Raw genomic sequence first — 17,069 nt, 5'->3', positions numbered from 1 at the left:
CTGACTAAAAAAGTTCACGAAGGCTTTGCTATGTCCTGCAGTTCAGGCAGGAAATAAGTTTTGCATCCTTAGCTAGTTCATGGGATTGCAACCATGGCATTCTAAGGTGACGCTGTAATGAGTCATCATGGCATGATTCCAGCCAATGTACAAATTGGCACATGGGACCTACTTGCATTCAGGAAAAAAATGACTAAAAGGGCCCCTAACAAATAAATAATATTTCAAAATTTGAGCTGGAAACAAAGTTCAAAAAAATAAATTTGTCAGTTTCATTGACTTATTTTAAATTGAGAATACATTCACTTGGTAAATAAATAGAGGGCATCCAGTGAAAAGTCTACCTCCATCTTTGCCCTGTGAGCCGAGAGTTTCTATTCTCCTCTTTCCATTTGTGAATCATGTGATTAGCTTTATATGTGCCCTTCCAGTGATTGTTCTGTGAAGACATTTTGTCACCTTTCTAATGAAAAAGGAAGCATAAGATACATACTGTTCTCTGTTCTGCAGCAAGTTTTTTTTTTTTTTTTCTCACATAACAATATCTTGGAAAGTTTTACTAATCTTTACTAAAGATTGGTACATAGATAGCTACCTCATTCTTTTTTTTTTTTTTTTTTTTTTTTTTTTTTTTTTTTTTTTTTTTTACAGTTGCAGAGTGTTTCCTTAAATAGACAATAATTTATTTAATCAGTCTCCTACTAATGGGCATCATTTTCAAATTTCTTGCCATTATCATTTTCATTTTTGTGCTATACTTTCATCCTTGTTGGCCAATTATCTTTTAATTATTCAAATAATGCTTCAATGAATAAAGTTGTATATACATAATTTCAAACAGGTATAGTCATATCTGTGGGTAAACTACCAAAATGGGATTGCTGGGTCAAAGAGTAAATGAACTGACAATTTTCTAATATCATAAGTAAATCACTTTTCATGGGGATTGTGGCAGTTTCTACTCCTATCTGCAATGTGTGAGCACACCTATTTCTCATAGACTTTATTTAAAAGAGAGATTTTTTTAAAAATCAAGTTTTGAGATTTTTGCCATTCTAATAGATTAAAAATGCTATTTTAGTATATTTATTACACTACATGTTGTACTCGGTTTTCATTTGTGTATGTAAGAATGATTGAAAATATATATTATATACTTTACTGCTTTATTGAAACCTCTCATTACTTATCGAGTAGTTTTTCAGGTGATTCACTTGGGCTCTTCTTACTATACAATGACATTGTCTGCACACCGTAAAAACTTAACCTTCTTCATTGCAAACTCTGCTAGTTTTTTGTTGTTGTTGTTTCTAACTATATCGACTACTAATTCAGAATATATATAATAAAATTTCATGTAACTGTAAAAAATAAAAGAAAAAGAGTACGTATAAAAACTTGTGCAACACAAGTCTATGATTTTGTTATAGTATTGCTCCAATGTCAATTTCCAAGTTTTAGTAAATGTACTGCAGTAACTTAACATGTTATCATTGGAAGAATCCGGTAAAGAATATACACAGGAACTCTGAACGATTTACACAAGTAAAATAAAAGGTTTCCTTGCATTTGATAGACTTTTTGCTCTAATTCTTATACTTATTTCTTTATAGAAACTTAGACTTTTTAGATATTTAGATATAATTATAGAGGGTAATAGTAGAAAACCCAATAATAGTGTTTAGTCTACACACATTCAAGTTTATAACATGTCTTACGTGTTGTGGTTGTATTTCATACAGCGTGGTGATCTTTCTCCACTTGAAAAATTAGATGAAAAATCACTCACAACTGGGAAATATGCTGCTGTTTCCTGTGCTGATCCCTGATGGGAAAACAGAAGCTCCTCTGTTCTCTGTGTGACAGGTTGAAGAAGGAAATATGATCCAGTCTCCTCTGAAATAATGCATCTTCACTGTGGATTATAGTGGAAGAAAGAATGTTAGCAAAATCAATGTGAAAGTAGAAACATAAAATCTTAGGGGTTGAGGTGGGGATGGAAAATCATTCAACATGGATTAAGAAGATCTGTCATATGAATGAGACTAAGTTTTCTGAGTCATTCTCTTGAAGGAGGAAGTTAACTAGATGACCCAATGCAGTACTTCATAAGCATCGCTGATTTTCAGAAATGCTGGGAAGCTGCTAAGGTGATTCAGATGACAAGCCAGGTGTGAAACCCCACTGATTCAAGATAAATTTTATGTCTAAATTATTATTTTAAATAGGACCAGAACATCATCCATTGCAGAAATAACTGTTATTCCCAACAGATAACCAATTGACTTAAAAAGTGAGAACTCTTAAAACAACCCAAATATGTATTTCGGACCTTAGAAGAATAGTTATTCTTGTTTAAAAATTACTTTTCACCCATTGGAAATTTTGGATAACCTTCAAGTCTTCATTATTAAGCACTCCATTGATAATGTATTTGACTTAAATACATCCTAAATAACAGCTGTAAGTGAAATGAGCCAAACGTTTCTTTCATATATTATGAGCTACTGTAATTATTTAACATTTGAATAGGATCACCATAAAAAAGGGGGAAATACTTCAGAAAAAGGCGGTATCTGACTTTATAAATGATCATACAATTCTTAATAGTTGATGTTTTATTTTAATTATCTCTAGCTCTTCATTGCTTAAATTTCAAAAATGACTTAGCAAGTTTTCTTTCTCTTAAAAAATATTTTCACAATTGCTTAGGTAAAATCTTTTGCCTACATGGGGTTAACTGCTGTAAGTCCCAACACTCACTTCAACCACTATAACTTCGTGCTTTACCTTCAGACTTTTTATCTTTAATACCAATATTTACCCATAACAGATTGATGTATTTTTAAAATAGAAACCAAGAACTTCTCCTTCAACTCTTCCTAAAAGGCACCTTTTATGAGAAATAGGTGTAGGCAGGGCAAATAAGGAACCTTGCCCATACTTGCCTATCTTCCCTCATTAAGGTTCTAGGGTGTCACTCTTGGTTCAGGTCCCACATTTGCACTCTCATCACTGCCCTGTGGAGAGGGCTGAGACCAACAATGATAAAATTTGGCTTCTGTTCTCCAAGGAAGTACCTGTGAGCACAGGCGGAGAATTTATCTATATCATACATAGTAAGTCTTGATGGGGAAAATATTTTAAAGCCTGATGACCAGTCTTCTTCCCTCTTAGAAGTCTATGAAAGGCCCTGCTGCTATGCTAGTAATAAACACCAAAGAAGAGCTCCTTGAAGGCGGTGTCATAGATAAATGTTCTCTCACTAAGGCAATGTCAGAGGTTAAGTCCTTCATAACTAAGGCAATGGAGTGACGTTGAACTCTTGGTTGAATCCCAAATTGAGCTCTGCCTGATCTCTACATGCTCCCACACCTTCTTCACAAATAAATGCATATAATTTTTCAAGTTCCACCCAATAGATGGAGGCACAAAATGTACATGCTGTTCTTGATGTTATAAGCCAGCCTGATCCACACCAGCAACAAATAACAATCAGGGTTTTAGGATAATTCCATTGCTGGTACCAGTACCTTCACCTGGCTTTCTCTGAATCTACAAAACCAAAATTTCTTAGCTCTGTGACCCTAATATTATCTTCATCTTCTAGTTCTTTTGACCTTTAGTTCTAATGTTTTGGACGTTGGCTTTCTCTTCCATTTTTGACTTAAATCAGACATTCATCTGTTAGTATTCCTTTGCTCATCTGAACCCACACTCTTACTTTGTTGGGAGACAGTTCTCCAGGGGTCTCATGTTTCTGCCCATCCTGTGAAACCTTCCATTCTCTACTACATTTTCAAAGATAATTGTGTAAGAAGGAAACAACAGACATTGGGGTCTACTTGAGGGTGGAGGATGGGAGAAGGGAGAGGAGCAGAAAAGATAACTATTGGGTACTTGGTCTAATACCTGGGTGATGAAATAATCTGTACAACAAACCCCCATGGCATGTGTTTACCTATGTACAAATCATCATATGGACCACCAACCCTAAAAGTAAAAAAAATTAGTAAATATAAAAATATAGTCTGGGAGTGGTGGCTCATACCTATAATCCTAGGACTTTGGGAGGCCAAGGTGGGCAGATCACAAGGTCAGGAGATCGAGACCATCCTGGCTAACACGGTGAAACCCTGTCTCTACTAAAAATGCCAAGGAAAAAAAAATTAGCCAGGCGTGGTGGCAGGCACCTGTAGTCTCAGCTACTCAGGAGGCTGAGGTAGGAGAATGGCGTGAACCCGGGAGGCAGAGCTTGCAGTGAGCCGAGATTGCTCCCCTGCACTCCAGCCTGGCCGACAGAGCGAGACTACATCTCAAAATATATATATATATATATATAAAATATATAATAAATAAAAATTAATATAAAATATAAACATATAATACTTAAAACCCCAAAGATATTGTGTAGTAAATAGCCTTGCAGGTATAATACCTACTTCCAGTGCAGAGGACGATTTCTTTATTGTCTAAGTTAATAAAGACAATAGCTCTCTCCAGGGCAAAATTTGAGCAAGTCTGTTAGCAGTACCTTTATAAGATTGAGGATTTCTTAGTCTCTGGGTTCCTCAGCACAACCTCTGTGGATGCAGCATTCTCCTGTGCCTGCCTCTAAGTCATTCGAGTGGGGCTTGGTGTGAAACAAAAACCAATGCAAAGATGGAGCTCATGCTGCCTGCTGTGTTATGAGTAATAAAGTCCTTTTTCTCTAACTCAAAAGTCTTATGTCTTCTGCTGGCATCTATGAGATGGTAGCTGGCTAACTTGTGAGCTTCTAAGTAGAATAAAATCCCACGCCATGTGCAGCACTTGACATGCCTCAGTTCATAGAACTAGTATAGCTGGCATTGTTTCTTTGGGGTTTTCCTAGAATTTATTTCCCTTTCCTGATGGTACTCTGTTTCCCTCTTGAGAATTACATGTTCCCCATTGGATACTATCTTCAGGAATGTAATTAGGTGTTCTGTCCTCTCCTAGTTATGACATGGAGGCATGATGCAGGTTGAACTCATTGGAACTTAAACAAAGACAATGAAAACATTTGACATTGATTCATCCCCAGCAGTGACTCCCTAAACAAACATTATCTGCTATTTCTGTACATCCTTTTCCTAGAATCTATAGATAACTTGAACTCTGCCTATGTCCAGGTCAGTTTCCTCACATTTTCCATGAATTGTGTGAGATTCAAATATCTCCAAAATACATTTCTTTTGGTTGAAGTTGGCTTTTGTTTCTTTCCACCAAAGAACTCTAACATAGTCAGCCAGCATTCTGGGCAGTCTGCATCTCACTCCTGGCTAACATGGTGAAACCCACAAGGTCACATGTGTTTTTGTGTTGTGGCCACCTGCCTTTTCATAAAGCATGGTTCAAATGCCTCTGATTATTATTATCACACCGGTAGCATGTATGGTGAATGCTCAGAGGAAGAGTTGTGATATGGAGTGCAGCTGACAGACCACACTTGTTCTTTTTGCATACCTGAAACCTTCTTTTTCTCCATACTTGTTGGATAATTAGAGGACAAATGGGTAGGTCTTTTTGACTTCAGTGACAGTTACTAAATTCTTCTTAAAAGAATCAAATGAATTCAACTTAATTATCTCCAATAGAAAGAGGTCATGGCAGAGTATCAGCTAAAAGCAATTAAGCAGTCAACCCACAAATGTTCAAATGAATAAGTGATGAATAATTGGTTGGTTTCCTATTATATTCAATACAAATTGAGTGAGTAGAACAGATGGGAAAGCAGGGATAAGAAAATGTATACTATTTTGTACTAAGAGTTGGGATCCTGTTTGAGAATGATTAAGCCAAGAGTATGTTTTAACAAGTGGCCTAAAATAGCAGGATTTAAATGTTTCTCACTACCACACAGCTGTTTTTGAATGAGAAGAAAGTGGAATTCAAAGATTAGTAATTGAACACATACTATGTACAAGACAATCCAAAAGATACCAAGATAAGTAAGACTTATTTTCTATCTAAATGATGATTACAGTGGGAGAAAAATGAGACAATCTGTTTAGCATAAAACAGAAAAAAATCATGAAATATAAAAATAAATCACGACAGTCATTAAAAATAAATAATCTGTGTCTGGGAGATGAGAACCAAGGTCAAAGTGGGCAGAGAAATATAGCCGTGAAAGAGCATAGAGACTTCCAGCAATAGCAAACACTTCGATGGGGATATGAGCGGAAGGTTTGGTTCCTGTCCAGTGGTAGTGAAGTGACAGAGAAAAATGGAAGAAGCAGCAACTAACTGGAAAGTTAGGCGAAAGATAGCCTGTAAAAAGCTTTGTGTGCCAAGCATGAACTGGCATTCTGTCAGAAGTGAGAGATCCTACAAGTTTAGAGGTAGGATTATGCTGTAATAGAGTGATGTTTTGAAAAGATAACTAGTGGCCACATGAAGGAAAAACTGCAGAGCAGACGCACTGGACTGAAGAGCACAGAACAGGCTGTGACACGGTCAGAGCTCTGCTAGAAGATAGTTAGGTGCCATCAGCTTGTAGAGTTGGAGAAATCCGAGCACTAGAGAGGAGTATGAGTTAAGGGGGAGTCCCAGGAGACCAGGAGAGGTTCTAAACAAGGATGGGGGAAATGGGCGGAAGTACAGAACAGAAAGGTGAGAAATGGGGTACGGATAGAACCCATAGGCTCCTAGGCTCCAAACCTGTACAGCATGTTACCGTAAAGAATACCATAGGCAATTGTGAAAGAATGGCAAGTATTTGTGTATCTAACATAGAAAGTGTACAGTAAAAAATACAGTGTAAAAGATCATAAAGCAGATCCCTGATCCCTATATAGGTCGTGAATACACTTTGCAGCAGTGGAAGTTGTTCTGGGTGAGTCAGTGAGTGAGTGGTGAGTGAACGGGAAGGCCTAGGACATTACTGTATACGACTGTAGACTTTGTAAACACTGTTCACTGAGCCTACACTCAATTTATTTTAAAAATTGGTCTTTCTTCAATCATAAATTAACATTACCTTACTGTAATTTTTTAAAGTTTATTTTTAAATTTTTAAGGATTTTGACTCTTTTGTAATAACACTGCTTAAAACACAAATGTAGAGCTGTAAAAATATTTTCTTTATATCCTTATGCTGTAAGCTATTTTTCTATTTTTTATTTTTTTTTAACTTATTAGACTTTGTTTGTTACAAACTAAGTCACAAACACACATAACTAACCTTGGCCTACACTGGATCAGAATCACCAGTATCACTACCTTCCACCCCAACATCTTGCCCCACTGTAAGGTCTGTCATTGCCTATGATAATGATGCCTTCTAGAATACCTCCTTTAGGACCTGCCTGAGGCTGTTTTATAGCTAATTTTAAAAAGTTAAGTGTAAGGTATACACTAGAAAATAATGATAAAAGTACAGTGTAGTAAATAACCAGAAATATAGTCATTTACTATCAAATATTATTCACTGTACATAATTGTATGTATTTACTTTTATATGACTGGCAGTGCAGTAGGTTTATTTACCACAAAACATCACACAAACATGTGAGCAAATGCTTTGCTCTTGATGTTACAATGTCACTAGGTGACAGAAAATTTTCAGCTCCATTAAATGATTTGGGACCACCATCGTATATGCAATCCGTAGTTGACTGAAGCATCATGATGTGGAGCGTGACTGTACCTAGATGTGAGAGGTGAAGAGAAGCAAAGCAATTCTGGAATGCATTCCTTACCTAGTTTTGAACAGCAAAAATTTGAAAAAGAATGTGGAGACAGGTAGTTTTGTCAAAAATTTTTTGAAAGAAACACTAGTTTTTGTAAAGTTAAATAGTTAATATTTTTCCTGAAGGACCTCTCAGAGCCTTTAATGTGACAACATGAATTATAATTTTCTAAAAGAGAGGAATAGCTTGCAGCAATTACTAAGCCTAGTGTAACATAAACATTTATTTTAGATTTATTAACACAATTTGGAAACAAAGTTCAGTAAATGTTACCTTGGAGTTTTAAGCCTAAGTGCCTGGGAGAGTAAAGTGTACAGTGGAAGCTCTTTTATTGACTCAACTAGGATGTATATGTGGTTTTCTAATCAAAATGTTTGGTTGGTTAATTACTTAAAATTTTAGTCACAAAGCAAAAATGTGCATCTCTTCACCAATTTCATGAGGAAGAACAAAGCTTTTCTGCCAAGAAGAGTTCCCAGATGGAGTTCCTTGTCCTCTTTCATGAATATGCCTCCCTCATACAGCATCATCTACAATATTCCATTTCAGTTTCTTTAAAGTAGAATGAAACACTCTGTTAATTCTCAGAGGAGTCCAGGAGATAACTCACTGTTGGATGGGGAAATTGATGGTTTTCAATTTGGATATACTGAATTTTAGAGTTTTCAGAATATGCTTGTAGAGATTTTTAGCTAGTATTTGGAAATGCATAAATTACCTTTCCCTATAAGAATTAATGACAATTATAATACTTACTTTAACTGTATGTATGTATGTGTATAAGAGTGTCTGTTTTTTCTTTATCTCCCTACAGAAGTATATTAATAAAGTTATTACTCATCAAATCTAATAAAATTGCATGGTTTAATTTATTGTAACCCCTATCATCACAATAAACATTACTTTCTTCAGACATGAAGTTTACATTTAGACAACAAATTACACAGATGTGTCGGTTCTTGTATCCAAGAATCACAGGGAAACCCGAACAAGTACTGCACTAATGACAACACATACTTCTTGTTGAAAACCACAGTTATGAGGAGTTAGATGTGTGGATGTGTCCATAATATTCACAGATTTTAAAATTTTGGCAGTGAGCAGTGGCTCAAATCTATAATCCCAGCATTTTGTGAGGCTGAAGCAGGAGAATCACTTGAGGCTAGGTTTTTCAAGGCCAGACTGGGCAACACAGCGGATCCCATCTCTACTAAAAATAAAATAAAAAGAAATTAGCCAGGCATGATTGAATGTGCGTTAGTTCCAGCTACTCAGGAGGCTGAGGTGGGAGGATCATTTGAGACTAGGAGTTTGAGTTTATAGTGAGCTATGATCACACCAGTGCACTCCAGCCTGGGCAACACAGAGAGAACTTATCTCTAAAAAAGTAAATAGGTAAAAAAAAGAGAACATTTTATTTATTAACACGCTTCCCTTGGATTATTTTTTAAAATATTAAGGTAGGTCACAGGCAGACACAATAAGAATTACAACATGGAAGTAAGTGGCATAGCATGAAATTCTTAATAACAGGGGAGACCCCTAAGTGTGGAGGTGGTTTTGCCCCAGACTAATGTAAGGAAAGAGCTCTGAGCGATTCTAGTGATGCAACGCCCTGCTCCCTGTGTGCCCCACAAACCACCGTGTACATGCCTCTTATGAAGAGAAGGATATGCTGGGGTGCCGTGTCCCATTCATGTCCTTGATCTTGGGTACATTCATGTGCTACTTATCAGCTGATTTAATAACAAAGCTAAGTGAAAGTAATTCTTGTCACTCTTTTGGTCACAATTAGCCTTTGTGACCTAGTCTAGTTCAATAGCTTAGGACTTGTAGCATTTCATCTATTTGCACATTACTTTAACTATTTTGGGTAAGCTCACAAATTATCCTTCAAGTTTTTTTTTTCCCTAAAAAGATAGATATTACTGTTTTACACATGGTACATTGTTAAAGAGCACATTTAAATATAGGCATTTTTATAGTGGTTACAACAATTAGGTTCGTAGTGGTGAGTAAAGATGACTGAATGGGATCTTTAGGAAATTTTTAATTAGGTTGCAGCAAACAAGTTATTAAGGAATTAATTATTAAGAATTTTAACCTAATACAACAAGAAAGCCTAACACAATATTCCATTTGTCAAAATAGCGTATTCACCAAACATAAAGCATTTTTGTAGTTAGTAGAATCTTTGGTCTAGAGAATTCTTTGACTTAGTATTTGGGAATTTTATGATACATGAGGACAGAGCTACTTTTCTTTTATAGCAAGATAGTGTAACATAGGGATTTGTGACACAGGTTCTAAAGCTAGACTGCTGGTTCAATCTTGGCTTTTGGGCTCATCCACTATGTGCACTTGGGCAAATCACTTAAACCTCAGTACAGACATGGGGTGTCTCATCTGTAAAATGATGAGGATAATAATGTTTACCCTATGGGGCTACTATGAAGCTTAAATGAGTAGATAAACTTTCAGGCCAAGTTACAAGTAAAACAAAAATTATAATTTTAATATGTAAAACATACGAAATTCTCCCAGAAGCAGAAACACATGCAATTATATCCTTTTCTGCTCATTAGAAGTAGTTTATAAGCAGGAGAAAACAGAATCAGGAAAGCAGAAATTCAAGAGAGTGTAATCCCCATCTGGGGATGAGGAGTATGGCCAGGCAGTGACATCCCAGCTGTCAGTTAACAAGGCCTCATACAGATGGACAACCCTGAATCAGTGAGACAGAAGCAATCAGGCAAGTAGGTATCAAGGAAGATTAGACATTTAGATAAGTAATAGATTCAAAATCAGATGAAAATTATGATGCTCTTGGTGAAAAAAAAATAATTGTAAGATTCATGGGACTCCAAGAGTCATATCAGAGTAACCAGGAGAAAAAGTGAAAGAAAAAAGTTCATAAGGTAAATTATTGTCATGCAAGATGCAGTGTGAATCTTCTTTCTCAGGGAGATTTTTTCCTAACCACCAATCTAAAGCAGTAAGATATCATGACAGGTCAGGTTATCAAATTAGACACATAAATCAGAGATCTTACCCAGTATCAAGTTAAAAAAATCCCAAAGATGAAAATAATCAAGAAGGATCAGGAAGCAGCAAGCAAGGAGAGGATCTTAAAACAACTCCTCAGGCCCTTTCTTTCTGCATTGTACACATTCTGGTCCAGGATAACAGGTGAGTTTTTTAAGTGAGGGGTATGATCATCTAAGTTGCAAGAGAGCTTTATTGTATACTAACACAAACTTAGTACTTATGTGACATTTTCCAGGGAGCTATGCACCTTAAATCCATTAATATCAAGTTTGCTTACCTCAAGAAATCCTTGCTCAGGGACATCCTGCTGAAAGTATTCTACAGAAGACTCTCTAGCTAGAAAATACTACTGATTTATTTACCTGGTGGTCTATCATTAGCATATGTTCAAGATTCGACTGATTCCCTGTGCCTTTCTTTCCTGGGATGAGTGTGCTGCCTAACTCCTCCCTTTCCAAGAAGTTACCATGTGATATAGTTTGGCTCTGTGTCCCCACCCAAATCTCATCTCAAATTGTAATCCCCATATGTCAAGGGAGGGACATAGTGGGAAATGTTTGAATTATGTGCGTGGTTTCTTCCATGCTGTTCTCATGATAGTAAGTTCTCATGAGATCTGATGGTTTTATAAGCTTTCCCCTTCGCTGTCTTCTGTTCTCTCCTACTGCCATGAAAAGAAGGTCCTTGCTTCCCTTTCTCTTTCCACCATGATTGTAAGTTTCCTGAGGTTTCCCCAGCCATATGGAACTATGAGTCAATTAAACCTCTTTCCTTTATAAATTGCCCAGTCTCAGGTAGTTCTTTATAGCAATGTGAAAATGGATGAATACACCATGTTTTGGTTTTCTACTCGGCCCATTGCATTTGTGTATTTGTTCATTTTCTATCCCTAATCCCTGCCTACTATTACCACTAAAAGGTAAGCTCCATATGGGTAGGACATTATTTATATTATGAATTGCTGTCTTCTCAGCCCATAGCGAAAAATAGCGGCTCAATAATTACTTATCGTCTTCATAGAACAGTGGTTAATTTTTAAGGATGAATTGGATTTTGACATATTAAGAAGATGAAGATGGCATTCTAAGTCACAACAAACTGTGTAGAAAAGTTTGAAAGAATAAAAGCATTTGAGTGGGCTCCATCTGCTGAAATAGCTAACATTTTATTTTTTGTTAATCATGGCCTTTTGAGATTTGAAGACCCATCCAAAATAACTATGAGTACCAATTTTGTTCTTCTCTACCACAATAACTATCCTTTAAAATGTTGATATTAAACTGAACTTTTGACTACACAGTCTTAAGCCCATTTAAGATACGTAACACATTCTTAATTATAACAGTTTTAAAAGCTTAATGGTGTTATATATTATGCATACAAAGACTTTCTATATAGATGATTGTGTCATATGTTTATTTAACACACTATTATTTAACAGATGAAAGACCAAATGCCAATTACTGTATGGAAGGTGAAGTTGAATGGATATTGCCTCCCAGATACAAGATTAAAGCTAGACTAATTTTGAAATAAAAAAATGTGTTTACTCCATCCAAATTGTCTCTAAATTAAACTATACAACACCATCTTGAAAGGCAATAGAGTATAGAATTTAAGAGTATACGTTCTGGTGCTCCTTTTGGCAGTAGATATGCTAAAAGAGTGCAGGTTCTAGAATCAGACTGATTCAATTCAATCTCCACTTCACCATTTGCCTTTTAAACGTGAATTAGTTCACTCAACTCTCTATGCCCATTCAAAATTCATTCATTATTAAAAATTATTCACAAATTAGAAATAGAAATACACTGTACATAATTAAGGGTATCTATAAAAGACCTACAACTAATATTATAGTTAATGGTGAAAGACTATTTTTCCAACAAAAATATCCATTCCCAAAACATATTCACCATTTCACTCAGGGCTCTAGACAATGTAGTAAGGCTATGAAAAGGAGTAAAAGGCATGTAGATTGGAAAAGAAAACATACAACTGCTTTAATTCACTGATGATATAATCACCTATGCAAAAAATCTCTAAGAAATTACTGAATATCTACTTGAAATATTAAGTGTATTTAACACGGTCAAAATACACATATACACAAATTTTATTTCTGTATAATAGCAACAAAAATTGGAAAATAAAATTAAATATACCATTTGCAAAAGCATCAGATAAAAACTTGAAATACTTAGGGATAAATTTAACAAATATATTCAAGAACTGTACACTGAAAACTATAAAACATTGCTGAAAGAAATACAGATACATTGTTTTCATGGTTCAGAAGATACAACATTCTTAAGAAGTCGAGTCTCCCCAGTTTATCTGTAGATTCAGTGAAATCTCAATCAAGATCCAAGGAGGCTATTTTTTTGCGGATATTAACAAAGTGCCTTGACAATTTACAAAGAAATGTAATGAATAGGAAAACCAAAACTGCTTTGAAAAAAAAGTTGAAGGCTGATCTACTTGATATAAAAACTTACTGTAAATATAATCAAGGTAGTGTGGTATTGACATAGGGTAGACAGATTAATGAAACAGAATATTGTCAATAAACAGATTTACATGTATGCGTTCAACTGATTTCCAACAAAAATGCCAAAGTAATTCAATGGAAAAGCACAGTCTTTTTATCAAACGATCATTATATCTAAAATGTATAAAGAATTTGTTTTATTTACTAATAAAATAGAATTTTGACCTAATTGAAAAATGGACAAAATGTTCAAACAGACTCTTTATCAACTGTACAGATGGCAAGTAGGTATGTGAAAAGAGGCTCAGCATCATTACAAAGTAGGAAGAAAAACAATTAAAAATCACAATATGATTCAACTACATATTCACTAGAATGGCTAAAGTCGAAAAAAGACTGAGAAGGAACTTTTGAACCAAACAAAGTGGTGTAGACTCATGTCTCCAGCCTCCTCTCCACTAAAAATGACTGTAAACTATGCACATTGGGTAAGATGCAGTCAAAGTAAAATTTTGAAATATGGTAAGAGGAAGGCAAACTAGTTTTGCAGTCTATGACTACAGAAACAACACAGGAGCAGGATGTCTTATGACCTCCACCCAACTGATAGAGGTGACCCAGGTTTCGCTTTTATCAACCCCAACCTAGTAAGAGACAGCAGATGGGCACCACCAGCAAGGGAGATTCATCACCAGCTCCACTAACAAGAAGCAGTTTGAGGAAGAGCTCTCCAAACACAAAGCAAAGCAAGCAGAAGGAAGAAAATAATGAAAATAATAAATAATAAATAAAAACAGAAATCAATAAAGTTGAAAATAACAAATGAGGAAGTCAATAAAATAATGCTGAATCAGATAATCTGAAAAGTCCTATTATAATCACTAAAATTTTGAATTCACGATTAAAAACCTCCTAAAGAAAAAATTGTCAAGCCCATATGGTTTAGCCGAAGAATGCTATCAATCATTCAGAGAAGAGTTAACATCAATTTTATATGATCTCATGCAGAAAATATGAGTGGAGGGAACACAGCTCAATTCATTTCATAAGGACATTAGTACCTTGATACCAAAACCAAAGACAGTACAAATAAATAAAACTACATAACAATATGTCTCACGAACTTACATGAAATTCCTTAACAAAAGTTTAGCAAACCAAGTCTAACAATGTATTGAAAAATGTACATCATGACAAGGTGGGATTCATTCCAGATATACAAAGCACTGGACAAAACCCAGCACCCATTAATAATAAAAACTCGTCAGTAAATTAGAAGGAAAGGGATATTACCTCAACCTGATAAAGAACATCGACACAAAATCTACCATGAACATCATACTTAATGGTGAAAGAGACTAAATATTTTTCCCTTAAAATTGAGAATTTTTAGACAAGAATATCCATTTTCCTTGCTCTTATTTAATGTGGCACTGGAACAATTAGCCACTGCAATGAGGTAAGAAAAAAAGATAAAAGGCATACAGAGGGAAAATGAATAAATAATATGACTCCTATTTTCAGATGGAATTATTGTCTACACAGAAAATCCCCCAAAATCTGCACACACAAAAAATATGGAAACATTTAATCTTTAAAATTAAAACAAAAATACTAAAAATGACTACGTGAAAATTTAAAACAAACTTAAAATTGCTACAACAAAAGTTAAATGTTTAGATATACATATAACATTACAGGATCCATATATAAAAAATTACAAAATGGTGATAAAAGGAATCAAAGACCTAAATAAATGGAGATACATATTATATTCCTGGGTTGAGAACATCAACAAAATCTTTACTATGTTAGTTCTCTTTAAATTGATCTACATGTTTATGCAATTTCTATCAAAATCTCAGAAAAGTTTTGAACAAACTTAGAAAAGCCTATTTTGAAGGCACATGACCTAGAATAGCTGAAACAATCTTGGAAACAAAATGGAAAGCTTCACCCTGCTCCATACTAAAGCACACTGCATAGCTACTCTATCAAGACAGGGTGGTACTGATAAAGGGATAGACACACAGATCAATGGAACAAAATAGAGAACTCAGAAATAGACCCACAAAAATACACTCAACTGATTTTTGGCAAAGGTGCAAAAACAAATTAGTGAAGGAAGGACTGACTTTTCACCAAATGGGGCTAGAGCAATTGGACACCTATTATATTTCATATTTTAGCAAAAATATGAACTCAACCTAAACCTCATACCTTATAGAAAAAGTAATTCAGAATAGATCATGGACTTAAATGTAAGGTATAAAAACTGTAAAACATTTGGAAAAAAAGGGTAAAAATCGTTGGAGTTCTAGGCTAGGCAAAGAGTTCTTATATATCACACAAAAAACATAAGCCATTATAGAAAAATTGATAAATTGAACCACATCTTTTTGCTCTGTGAAAGACTAGGTGAAGAAAATAAAAAGACGTGAGACAAAATAAAAAGACAAAACTGAGAAAATATTTGCAAACTATACATCTGATAAACAACTAGTATCTATACTATATAAAGAACTTTCAAAACTTTACAGTATAAACAAACCAAAAAAACAACCCAATTGCAAAGTGAAAAAGATACAAACATTTCACTGAGGAGGATACATAGATGGCAAATAGACCCAGGAAGAAATGTTCAACACCATTAATCATTAGAAAAATACAAATTAAAACTATAACAGGATATCACTATACACTTACGAGAATGGCAGAAATAGAAAATAATGACAGCACTAAATGCTGGCAAGGATATGAAGAAATTGGAGCACTTACACATTGCCAGTGAAAATATAAAGTGATACAGTCACTCGTGAAAAGTTCATTTCTTATTTTCTTTCTTTTTCTTTTCTTTTCTTTTTTTTTTTTTTTTTTTTGAGACAGAGTCTTCTTCTGTCACCCAGGCTGGAGTGCAATGGTGCAATCTCGGCTCACTGCAACCTCTGCCTCCCGGGTTCAAGCAATTGTCCTGCCTCAGCCTCCTGAGTAGCTGGGATTACAGGCATGTGCCACCAAGCCCGGCTAATTTTTGTTTTTATATTTTCATCATGTTGGCCAGGCTGGTGTCAAACTCCTGACCTCAAGTCATCCACCCGCCTTGGCCTCCCAAAGTGTTGGGATTACAGGTGTGAGCCACCGTGCCCGGCCACATTTCTTGTTTTCTTAAATAGTCAGTATCCTGTTCCATTATTTCTTATAATTGCATGTGAATCTACAATCATCTAAATTAAAATTTCAACTAAAAAGACTGACAATACCAAGTTTGTGTGAAAATGTGGAGAAACAAAAAAATCTCATCCATTCCTGGTGAGAATGCAAAAGGGTACACCCATTTTTGAAAAGGTTTTGTTAGTTTCTTATAAATTTTAACTATACACCTAGCAACCCAGGAATCCCACTCCTAAGTATTACTCAAGACAAATGAAATCACATGTTGATAAAAAATATCTAAACACAAACGCTTACAGAAGAATCTTTCATACTAGCCAACAACTGGAAACAACTCAACCTTGTGAACAGACAAACAAATTGTGGCATAAGCCTACAGTGGAATACAGAATACTACTCAGGATTAAAAAGCTATGCTACTCATACATGCTAAAACATGGATGCATTCCAAAAGCATTATGCTAAGTAAAATAAGTCAGGCACAATCGACTATTTATTATATCATTTCACTTACATGACATCTCTAAAAAGCTAAAACTATTAAGAAATGAAACCAATGGTTGCCAAAGGTTGGGGGTAAGAGGAGAAAATTGATTCCAAAGGCGCACAAAAAACCTTTTTGAGGTGATGGAAATATTCTCTAT

This window comes from Macaca nemestrina, chromosome 3, assembly GCF_043159975.1.
Source record: "Macaca nemestrina isolate mMacNem1 chromosome 3, mMacNem.hap1, whole genome shotgun sequence".
Lineage (NCBI taxonomy): Eukaryota > Metazoa > Chordata > Mammalia > Primates > Cercopithecidae > Macaca > Macaca nemestrina.
The sequence above is the reverse complement of the archived record's forward strand: the minus strand, read 5'-3'. Positions refer to the sequence as shown.